The 12702-nt window shown below is 32.9% G+C and overlaps 1 protein-coding gene across 2 annotated transcripts in view; it reads right to left on the reverse strand.

The window, feature by feature from the left end:
• LOC127850559 (alpha-(1,6)-fucosyltransferase-like) overlaps positions 1 to 12702 on the reverse strand; it is a 53805-nt gene that overhangs the window by 18217 nt on the left and 22886 nt on the right. For both annotated transcript variants that reach the window (XM_052383678.1, XM_052383677.1), the window contains 2 exons: positions 8624 to 8860; positions 846 to 5277 (listed from right to left, as the gene is read on the reverse strand). The gene's annotated coding sequence lies outside the window, so the exon portion shown is untranslated. The remainder of the gene's footprint in view (positions 1 to 845; positions 5278 to 8623; positions 8861 to 12702) is intronic.

The raw sequence follows: 12702 nt of genomic DNA on the forward strand, positions 1-12702 counted from the left end.
ATTATAATATGCTTGCTTTTATAAATTGTTTTTTTTCCTTGCATTTTTGGAAACCATCGACTGTATCTGCAACCACTTTGACACTAATATGTGGTGAATGAAAAGATCAGTCTGTCAAAACCGAGCTTAATACATGTACGCAATGTATTGTTCCAGATTAAACTGTGCGGACACTTTCCGCCTAGACTATATTTCTGTTAAGTAGAAAATCCCTTTGAACTAAAAAATCGATTAAAATGAAAAGTGTCGTCCCTGATTGGCACGTGACAAACTGCAAAGGCTAATCTGGGACGATACTTTATTCACATTCATTAAACTCGGTTTTCCCAAAACATGGTTCATGTGGAAACATTATTATTTTAGATGTGTGGTCGAAACATGCTAGTTAATGCATATAATATATTCGTTTGGAACGTGTTATTGTGTTAGAAATATACCTGTTATGTACCGTACCATTGTTTTAATCAATGTCATACCTCAAACATACCTTATACATTTGTGCAATCACAATTTGAATTTCTTGTACGATTCTAATTATTGATCATTACTAGTAGTTGAAATAGAAAGCCAAGCTTTTGGAATGGGGAATTATTGTAAGTTTGTGTTTTAATTCTTGTATTATGTTGTTAAGATAGTTTTGCAATATTGGTTGTGTTCATGCTATTGGCCTTTTATTGCATTTTACTCCATAGTTTGCGATATTTTTAAATTATAAAAAAATGTCAAAGTACCTTATGTGTGTTTAAAATAATAGATTTATGCCAGTTTTGTGTTTTGTGTATTGGTTTGTACCTGAATGGTGTAAAAGGTTGTAATACATTCCATAACAATGAATATTAAATTACCTTGTGTCTGTCAACTGGATAAAGGTTGTATCCAGGGTGAATGGGGCAACGCCTTGCACAGCCGCACTCTCCTTTCAAACAACTGCCATGACGGACTCAGTTATAATATCATATTTTGACTGGAAGGGAGCACTTCCTGTAATGTGTCAATATAAATGTAGGTTATGTACAGGCAGGAAAATTAAGTTGTTTTTTCAGTTTACTAACATTAACATTTCTATATTAAATCTATTATTGCTGCTTTGAGAGAAGCTTTTTGGACTTGCATTTACATTCTGAACTTCCATTTTCACATTGACATCATATACAGGTAATTTATTGCAATTTATAATTTTTGAAAGCATTTAAAAATGTCATGTGGGGTGTATAGTATAAATATAAGTTTTTATAAAAGAATAAATAATATTAATGGTGTTACTACAAACATATTGGGGAAAAAAAAATTAAGTTTCAACAGTCAAACTTAGCAGGCGCTGGTGATCATTATATATCCCCCTGTGCTTGGAGACATTGTTTTCCCATTTGTTTTCAAGCTGGTCTGCTGTGCGATGTGGACCAGTGGTATTTGCAGAGAACATTTCTGCAACTTCAGCCCACATCTCATTCTTGGTTACCCTGGAAATCTCTGCATAAACAATAATAAAATGCTATAGCCAAGTAAAATGCCACATGACTTTTTGAGAGTACATAAATGTGCTCATGTATTTTTAGCTCGGCTGTTTTCGGAGAAAATCCAATGTATTGTCATAACCAGCTTGCTGTATCGTGTCGTCCGCGTCGTGCTAAAACCTTAAATTTTTGTTAAACTTTTGAACATTGGTTCTAAAATGAAAGTGCTTCCATCTACAACATTGAAACTTCATATGTAGCTGCACCTTGATGATTTCTACACGCCACATCCATATTTGGGTCACTAGGTCAAAGGTCACATGTCACTGTGACCTCTTAAACACAAATTCTGACAATTTTTCATTTATTCAAAACTGCACCTGCAGCCGAACGTTGGCATCCGTTATGCGGTTCTCTTGTTATGTTAACATGACAACATTTTCAGTAATGAAGTAACAAATAGTATTTTACCTTGTAATTGACATCCACATTTGAAAATACAACTTGCATGGATGTAATACGTATTCGTGTTGGAACATGTATTCATTTTATAGTTGAACTTTTTTTTAAATATTTAGCAAATTCTTTTTAACAGAATAAGGCAATGAAACAATAATTACCATGTTAATTTAATTCTAAAACATTTTCAAATATATTTAAGAATAGACCTACATATTTGTTTCCCAATATGTATATATGAACAAAGGAGAATTATGATTAAAACAAATCATTAACATGTTTAAATAGTTTAGTTATAAAAAATGTATTTATATAAAATATAGTATTAATAAATAACTCACTGCTGGTAAACCTATGGATATTGTACTTGTGACGCGAAAGGCCCGTGTCTTTATATTCCTCGCCCATAAGCTGGGAAACGAGAGAGTTTTCTTGCATAGAAAAATTAGGCGATCTCTGCTTTGCCATCTCAGCCATGATTATCGTCTGCGTTTACTTCCGGGTTTTTCCAATTGTGTACATGCTTATTGTTGTTGAAAACAAGGTCGACGAGAAAAGTATGTTATCGATACAGAAATAATGTGGCAACTGTTTCGATACATACCGAATCCGTAAACCTCACATATATATCCTTTTTGTATCAATTACCCACCATTAACACTAGTAAAACCCGTTCAATTTGATTACAACGTATTCCGCTAAACAATTGTCTGCCATTTTGCGACCTAATTATAGATTCGGTGAAGCGGTTACTAAAATAGTACGAATCGTCGCACAGACGAAATCGGATAATTTTGCCTTAGTTTTTAAGTTGAAATCTTACCTAAGTATTAACCTAAGGTTCTTTATGAATACGAAAGTTAAGGAAATCCTTACCTTAGGAAAATTGTTTGATAACTAAGGAAATTTCTTCCTTAAACCTTAGGTGCTTTATGAATACCGGCCCAGGTTTTAGTACAGATATACATGGAGAGAATTATTACCACAGACTGCCTCTTCTCTTTACTCTGTAATGTTAAGGAAGTGAATCTGTGAAACACATTGTTGTACACATAAATGATTTTGCTATTTCCATAATGTGCATTTTTCAGGGATTGACATACCAAATATTATGAACTTTAACCGTCAAATAAAAAAAGTTATAAAATGTTAACAAATCCTGATACTGATTCGCTTTTTTGATAAAATAATGCAAATCACTTAAATTTATTAATATATCGTTCTACCTTGGTGTTTTAAAACTCAATACAAACTGTGGAATCAATTAAGAAGAACAATACAATCATAAGTCCATGTCACTTATCAAAATACGCACATATTCCTCTCCCACAGCTACAAAAGGGCCGCTCTCGAAACAGTTATATTTAAGAAAGGATGCGAAAATGAAAGCTTAAAATTTAAATCATTCTCATGCAATATAAAAAATGACTTCTTTTTATGTGTTATATATTGTAACATTTAAAACGGAATGAAAGAAATGTTTGCAAATACATTTCGCAAATCAATGTATGCAATATCATGAGGGTATGCACTAATTACAGTTGATTGATACCATACGATGTGTGAGAGTAGTTTTCCATATAATGCTGGTTTTCATTTAAATAAAAGACTTAAATGAGGTTTTCATATTGACGTCAATTTATTAACAATAAAAACACAGCCTCTATCTTCTGCATTAATAGAGTTGTCGCAGTAAAATGAAGTTTTAGTTTGCTATCCGAAGAATCATCACCACTCAACAAACCATAACAAGGATCAAGAACATGTGTACAAACATAACACATTGGAAATACAAATGCAAATAGTCTCTGCGTAAACAAATATTCATACGGTTATAATCAGTATTGATAAAAGAGAATAATAAATACAGTTTGATATTTTCTACAGAACGTTACGAAGAAAAAAGTTATCAAGTATCTACTTTTTTATCATATTTCATGTACCAGTATAATTATCCCGCTTTTTAAACAGACAGCGATGTATCCAACACTAAGTATACCTAATCACAGCCAAAATACCTCCCTTTATGATTAGTTGCAAAGTTTGAATGAAATAAATCAAGCAGTTGTAGCATTATTGAGTCAAATGTTGATGAAAGTGCGAAATCCAACCAGCAGAACAATAGGGTATGCTCAATGCCTCACACTTTTTGGGATCATTAAATTATTTTAGCCTCAATAAAATACATTACCTTGAAAATGTATAAATGTAAATGTTATGAGAGTTTATCTTTGCTAAAAAATAAATTTTAGTGCGTAATTAGGAATTCGAAAATACTATAAGAACTGTGATGTCCAATTTTGTTTTTAAAGAGAAAAATATTTGATCAATTGATGAACTGTAATGAATTACAGAAATGTAATAGCCTGATATGTAAAAGATGAGCTTTGTATAATAAACCAGATGAAATATGATCTTGAAGAAGTAATTATTAACAAATGATCACAGTGCATGGTGTATGCATTACAATAATGTATGTATGGATCAAGGTAACTATTGTATGATGGCAAATATTTGATAGCATACTTGTTAATTCCTCCACACATTGCTATGTGAACAACAATAATACGTATTGTCTTCATTGAATAAACTAGGGAAGATCGTGTTTGTTTGACATTTAACCGGCAGCCAATTGGCACTTTTCGGTTATTTAGAGGTGTTGGACACACAATTATTATCCATACACAGTATTTTAAAGTGTTAAAATATTATCAGAAAGTATATCTATGTTTGTTTAAAAAAAACGCTATTCAACATCAATAACGCTTACCTAAATGCTTATTGGGGAGCTGTTACCACAATTCATAATGCGTTTTGATCAACTAACAATATTAAGCTATCAGTAAAGAAAGAACGCAAAATAGATATATTTCGGCCCTAAGTGTTTTTTAATGTATTCTACTTTCTGCGATTTGGATTTCAATCTGGAGGGGCGTCTACACTTCTTAGAGAGGGGATCAAGCATGGACCAACCTTTCACAAAGCAAAACTACATCGACATATTGAAAATAGTAATTGTGTAAATAGTAGATGGTATACGGTATGTAACTTGGAATGTATGAATGCATTATTCTGTATGATCTTTTTTGTCATATTCCTATTTTCACATATATGTTCAATCCCTGTTAAGTGGAAATAAAGAGTATATAAACACACTTTAGCCTATACAATTTATCTTGTCATTTCTAGTTAAGACCTCATACCCGTGTTCCATGTGGTCTGGTGACCTTTGACCTCTTGTCTGACCTCTTGCTGCTGCGCCCTGCGAAAGAGCTGTCGCTGAGCCTTCTTCTCCAGCCTCTCTTTCAGACTTGCGAGTTCTTGAGCATTGTCCTCGTTAGTTGAGCGTTCAAACTTCAGCTCTCTATAGTGAAGAATTACAAACTTAAGCTCTCTATAGTGAAGAATTGCAAACTTCAGCTCTCTATAGTGAAGAATTGCAATCTTCAGCTCTCTATAGTGAAGAATTGCAAACTTCAGCTCTCTATAGTGAAACAAATGCAAACTTCAGCTCTCTATAGTGAAGAATTGCAAACTTCAGCTCTGTATAGTGACGAAGTGCAAACTTCAGCTCTCTATAGTGAAGAATTGCAAACTTCAGCTGTCTATAGTGAAGAATTGCAAACTTCAACTCTCTATAGTGAAGAATTGCAACGTTCAGCTCTCTATAATGAAGAATTGCAAATTTCAGCTCTCTTTAGTGAAGAATTGCAAACTTCAGCTCTCTATGGTGAAGAAGTGCAAACTTCAACCAACTGAAGAGAGAAGTGCATAGACATGCTGGGTTGTTTTGCCTCTTGGAGAAAATGCCTTTAGCCCTAAATTAGGCGGGACTAAGTTGTTGTTTTTGCACTTTGGGAATTTAATCGCAGGGTAATATAAGGCATAAAAGCACTGATATATAATTTAATGAGCATTCTAATCCTGAAACAAAACCGCAAAAATGTCGACTTTTTCAAAATACGCGATTTTTCACAAGATAATGTTTTCTCTTAATACCTTTTACTACATGAGTAAAATCAATTATATTGAGAAGCCAGTGTATGACAGTCAATTACTGGAGCAAATTAAGCCAGTTTAAACATGCACACGAGCATTTTTGTGTTATCATATCATTAATGAGTCTATAGTTGCAGACGACAGCTAGGTGAGAAAATGAAATGTTATCTCAGATATTCACAGCATCAGTTTCCGCTTTGTTAGGCACAGACTCAATCAATTGAAATCTTACTTGACTAAAATTAATTTTTATCGCCTGACTGGTTATAATTTTGCAATGATTTGTTCATAACAGGTAAAGTTTCAATTCAAAATAACAAAACCATATGCAATAGAGAGAATTTCGGGTCATTTGGTTTCATTTCAATCCAAACTAGAAATGGCGTGGCAGTGGCCGACGCGTATCCCCACGCCGCATATATGTAATATTAAAAGGCAATTTTGGGTGGGCAAGACCTATTTTGGTGGCGTCCCGGGGTGGATAATGTGGACATGGGTGGTCGATTTAGACCGTGTTGTCATAAGAGATGTTCAGTATTAATTTGAAGTCAATTGGTGAATAAATGAAGAATTTATGTTAAAACAAATTTAAGGTACGAAAAAAAATGTGGGTACGGAAATTTTGGGTACGAACAAATTATGCCAAACAAAAAATTTGGGTAAGAAAAAAAAATTGGGTACGAAAAAAAATTGGGTACGAAAAAAATTTGGGTACGAAAAAAAAATGGGTACGAAAAAAAATTGGGTACGAAAACAAATTTGTTACGAAAAACAAATTGGGTACGAACAAAAATTTGGGTACGAAAAAATGTGGGTACGAAAAAAATATGCCAAAACAAAAATTTGGGTAAGAAAAAAAAATTGGGTACGAAAAAAAAATTGGGGTACTTAAAAATTTGGGTACAAGGAAAAAAAATGGTACGAAAAATATTTGGGTACGAAAAAATATTTGGGTACAAAAAAATATTTGGGTACGAAATACAAATTTGGGTGCGAAAATAAATTTGAGAAGGAAAAAAATTGGGTACAAAACAAAATTGGGGTACGGAATAAAATTTGGGTAAGAACAAAAATTTGGTACCAAAAAGAATTGGGTACGAACAATTTTGGGTACGAAATTTTGTTTGGGGGGTACGGGAAAGTAGTACCCGTGGACCTCTCGATAAATTTGAAAGATAACAAAACAAAACGCAATAGAGAGAATTTCGGGACATTTGGTGTCATTTCAATCCAAACTCGAAGTGGCGCGGCAGTGGCCGACGCGTATCCCCACGCCGCATATATGTTATATTAAAAGGCAATTTTGGGTGGGCAACACCTATTTTGGTGGGGTCCTCGGGTGGGTAATGTGGACATGGGTGGTCGAGATAGACCGTGTTGTCATAAGAGATGTTCAGTATTAATTTGAAGTCAATTGGTGAAGAAATGAAGAAGTTATGTTCAAACAAAATTTTAGGTTGGCGTGGTCGGACACTATCTCCTCCTACACTTTTAGCACTAGAACCTTGAAACTTACACACATTTTAGCTATGAGCATATGTGCGACGGTGCACTATTAGGAATTTTGATCTGACCCCTGGGTCAAAAGTTATTATCATGTGCGTCGCATGTTGTTAGTAAAATGAGTTTTTTTTTCACCCATTTTACCCATTTATTTACCCATAACTTTTAACCCAGGGGTCAGATCAAAATTCCAAATGGTGCACCGTCGCACATATGCTCATAGCTACCATGTGTGTAAGTTTCAAGGTTCTAGTGCTAATAGTGTAGGAGAAGATAGTGTCCAGGACAGACGGACAGAAAGCGGAGATCAAAACAATATCTATATAATTACATTTTAAAACCGTGGGGATAATTAAAGCTGACGTTTAGAATGTTATCAAGAGGCAAGTTGTATCCGGATTTGTTTAGGAACCTTATCACACTGTCTGCCTTTAGTCATAATGCATTTTATCATCAAAAAATGCACAAATGGATGTACTACCAACTAATTCACATCTTAACTGGAAGGAATATTTAGAAAAAGCTGCAAGTAAGATGTTATAGTTTATAGTGTCATACATTTTTGCGACCCTTAACATATTGCACTATGTTGACAACAATATAATGTAATTGATATGCTGAAATTTATGTGTTGTAATTGAACAATTCCTACACTTAAAAATAGTTAGTTATGCTGAGTTTTATGCATATGCAGTTTATGCGATGGCAATAATTACATTTAACTAGAGTCTGAATTGTGGCCAATATCATTGACAAAATAATGTCCACATCTTTTTTAAAATTGGCGAAATTAAGTGGCGACAAGTTTATTAAAGCAACCAAGAACCATGTACGCTAAATATTAAATATCAACCAATGAAAATCAAAGTTTATATATTTCAAGCATGATTGTGTGTAATACGAAATTTCAATTGAAATACTTACTAACAAGATAGTTTGAAAAATAATTGCAAAGCTGTCACCTTATATATACAACTTAACCTCACACACTTTTAAACATTAAGTGTAAAACGTATGTGTAGGTTCACAAAGTTGCTTGAATGTTTATGAGACTAATTATGGTGTCAAGTCAATCAGCAATCAAACTTATCAAACTTATTTAGGCATATTTTAGACAATTATTTTTATTAAATAAACACTTCTTGTCATACCGTGCATTCTTCTTTTCCTGATCTGTGCAAAATATACGATCAGTAAAACATATTTACCTAACTAACATCTACCGTATTTGCTGTGCCAAAGAGTGCAGTTCAGAGTTTTGTGTTCGTAGGTTTTCCAGTTCTTCAAGCGCCCGCAGGAGTAGAATTTCAGTGCGCTGGTTTGTGTCATTGTTTTGGCAGTCGGGCATGATCATGTGTATAATGACAAACAGCAAAGCCACTAAGAGGCATATTACGACTTGCTTGTACTTCATCTTTGGGTTCGATTACACTTCAAAACTGAAACTGAGAAAATATTGTTTTAATATTTCTTCTTTGCGCTCAAGTTCACTCAATTGCTGAAAATTAATGAAAAAAAATGTCTTTACATCTTTTGGTTTAATTACACTTCATTACTGATCATGGAAGAATATTGTTTAATATTATAAAGTTGTGTTCAATAATACTTCATTGCAAAAATAATAGGAGATTAAATAATACATCATTTTTGGATTAAGTAACACATTATTGGTGAAAAAGCGGTAGAATATTTAATATTTCATATTTGTTTTAAATTAAACTTCATTTCTGAGCAATCTGTTCAATATTTCATATTTCGATTCTATTAAACTTTATCACTTATCACTTTTATCACTTATGTGACAGCACAATATTGTTTAGCCATAAGGACCCTGATTTTATATCTGCCAAATTTGGTAATGTTTTAGAAAACTGCTCGGACTGACTGGTTGATAATAAGTTATCCTTGCACTTGGGGAAAACTGAATATATTCTTTTCGGCCCAAAACGAAATTTAAGTAAGAAGGGTCTACTCAAGTCCCTTGTTATGGTCATAAGATAAATAGCACTAAACAAGTTAAGTGCTTAGGCCTACCAGTGGATTGTTTTTTTATCAGGTGAAGCTATTGTACAAAACCTTATCTCTTAGGTTAATGGTTAACTTAAATTTGTTTACAGACATAAAAGTTGTAGAATGAATAAAGGTCTAAAATCTAAACTCCAGACTATCCAGACCAAAATAATCAGAGTTATAAAAGATTACTCTCCAAGAGACATGTCCTTTATATCTTAGAGAAAACTTTGTTAATAGCTCTAGAGCAACCAAGCAATTTAATTTTATTTAACTTAATGTCCATAATTATTATTGTAAACATACTTTCTTATATACTGGACAAAGAAACTGGAACTCTCTCCCTGACAATATTAAAGGTGTAAAAAAATATTGCTAAATTCAAACAGTTAGTGAAAAAGCACCTTCTTGAACGACAAGTATCAGAAAGTAAATGTGACTTTTTATTTTATTAATACTATGTTGCAACAATCATCTGTGATATCCATGTTAAATTGTGATATTATGCACAGTTAGATAACTTTTAATAATCCCGTTTTGTACCAACATCTCAATTTCTTAATGTTTGTTTGTTCATATGGTTATGTATCTTTGAATCACTTTGCTTTTTCAGTGTGTATTTTATTGACCCCGATGGAAATAAGCTTTCAGCTAAATGGGTTATCCATAGGTCCTTAGCATTCATGCTCACATGAACCTACTTTAGTTACAAAACATCCGCATTGTTAAAAGTATGCATACTGCAACAGCGTTTTATTTATGCTCTTAAATTGGAATTTTAAATTAGCCTAGTCTTAATTCTTTGTAATCTGTGATATATTCTACGTTTTTTGTGTCATATATTTGTATGTGCTAATTGACCTTAAATGTAAATAAATGAATGAATATATAAATAAATAACTTTCATATATTGTGGCAATTTTAGATGTTGTCATACATTCTAGGATTATATCATTTCAATGAAATGTGTCTGAAAACAAAATGTCGCAAAAAAAACAGAAACCATTGAAAAATAGGCTCCTTCTTAATAAACAACTCTTGTTTCTAAGCTTTGTATGTATTAAGATATCATGCAGTATGCATAGTCATTTCAATTCACACACCCTGTTAACTTTGGCGCACTGTTAATTTTGCCGCCTACCTGGACTCAGATCCGGTTTATTGTGTAAGGTGTTCTTTCAATATAGTGTCTAATTGTCTCAATGTCTAATTGTCTCAATGTGAAAATAAATATGTAGGTGAAACAGCGAGACAATTAGACACTAGATTGAAAGAATACCTTACACGAAGTTCTTCCGCCATATATGAACATTGTAAACAAACAGGACACAAAATCGACCCTAACAACACTAAAGTACTCACTTACGAAGAACATCTATTGCATCGCAAAGTGAAAGAAGCAATTGAGATTAAACAGCGGCGGCCATCACTTAACAGGGGCGAGGGACATGAGCTACCCCGGGTGTATGACAGTCTCTTAGTATCAGGAGACCTTTCACCGGTCATGTGACTGTGACGTTAGTTAGCCAGTTATCAGCTGATGAAGAAGATGTGATATCTTCGCAAGTTCCATGGTAAATAAACCGGCTCTGAGTCCAAGAACTCAATCGAGTTATATGCTATTTGTCAAGTTGTAAAACAAACAGGATATTGGAGTACTGATAAGTAATCCCACTAATAAGGTGCATGTGGTTCTAATACTTGTTCGAAGTTGTGGGTTAGATAAATTTAAAATTCAAATATGTTATCTCGCAATTAGCTGAGGAAGGAGTCAGTCAATTTTAAGTGACTTTATTGAATACTTAGTATTATCATAATTGCATTTCGTTATTGTACCCAACGTTTCAGGAGAGATTTTCAAGTTGCAGGTGATATTTGCACAGTTAGCCTGCCATATCAGCAATTTAATCCGAATGGTCTTGATATATTAAAGCAAAATAGAAACAAGATTATGAGCTTTTATGACATAAGTTTTTTTTTTGGCAGTTACATTCATTTTAGTCGAATGAACCTTTTCATATGGACTTAAAAAAAACATGCAACTAAACTTTGAAATTGCGCCTGAGTTTTCAAGACATTTATATAATAGTCATGTAATATATATTTTTTTAACCTGACTTTTCAGGTGGTCTGTATATTGAACAGGCAATAAATTTCGCAATTGCAACCGATTGTTTAGGTGAGCTCTATAATTAACATGCAACGATTTGAAAATTGTGCTTTTCAGATGATGACTATTATAAACATATAATTAATTTTTTAATTCTACCGCCTTGTCAGGTGATCTGTATACATAAAATCAATGGCAATTAACTGTCTGGGTGTTCTGTTTTAAAAATGAAAACAATGTTGCTTTCACTTGCGTCCCTTCTCAAAGTTCATCTTAATTAAATTCATCCTTGAAGTATCTAAATACAACACCCATGTTTGCTTTCATATATAAACTTACAATAAAAACCTGCTGATGAAATTATGTTCTTTAAGTATTTGAAAAATGATACAATGAAACTCTAGAAACTTTTATCAGTAGAGAAATTCTTTATCTAATCCATATCCTTTATTAAACAAACTATAAACATCAAATTATTAAAACTGGGATCCCCGCCTTCGAAAGGTCAATGCACAACATTGGGGTTTAAACCGGTTAGAGAGCTAGCATAACCTCACACTTCCCCAGAATTAATTGCAAACCAAATGCGCTTTTAAAACAGTTTTTATCGAAGATCTATGCAGACAGATAATAAATACAAAAAAGGTACGCACGCATCAATTATTATAAAAAATAATTGTATTGTTTTAGTGTCTAAAGTATCGGATATCTATTATAATGAATACGAGATATGGTCTAAAGTTATTCGTATACAAAGAAATACGGTCCATCTATAAAATATATTTAACTTTCAGGAAAGCAATGTATCAAAAGATATTTGTAAACATTTCTAGATGAAAAATATATCGTACATTAATGTCATCCATATCACAAAAATTGTATCTGCTGTTCATAGCAAATGTTGTTTTTTCCCCGTATCTCAGCTTGTATTGATAAAAGCTCATGTGTAACTTTGCATTTCAAACAAAATATCATTCCCATATTTTAGATAGTATAGAATTGTTTCCCCTTTATCACATACACATGCGAATGTAGTACATTTATATATTTTCATTACAATACAATCCCCATGTAATTTTCCAGAACCAGATCAGCCTTATTTATTTTTTTCATTTATTTAACCATGTTTACCACATTTACATAAACATCATTTACATTTGCATATAT

The sequence above is a fragment of the Dreissena polymorpha genome, chromosome 11 (genome assembly GCF_020536995.1).
Source record: "Dreissena polymorpha isolate Duluth1 chromosome 11, UMN_Dpol_1.0, whole genome shotgun sequence".
In the NCBI taxonomy this organism is placed as follows: Eukaryota; Metazoa; Mollusca; class Bivalvia; order Myida; family Dreissenidae; genus Dreissena; species Dreissena polymorpha.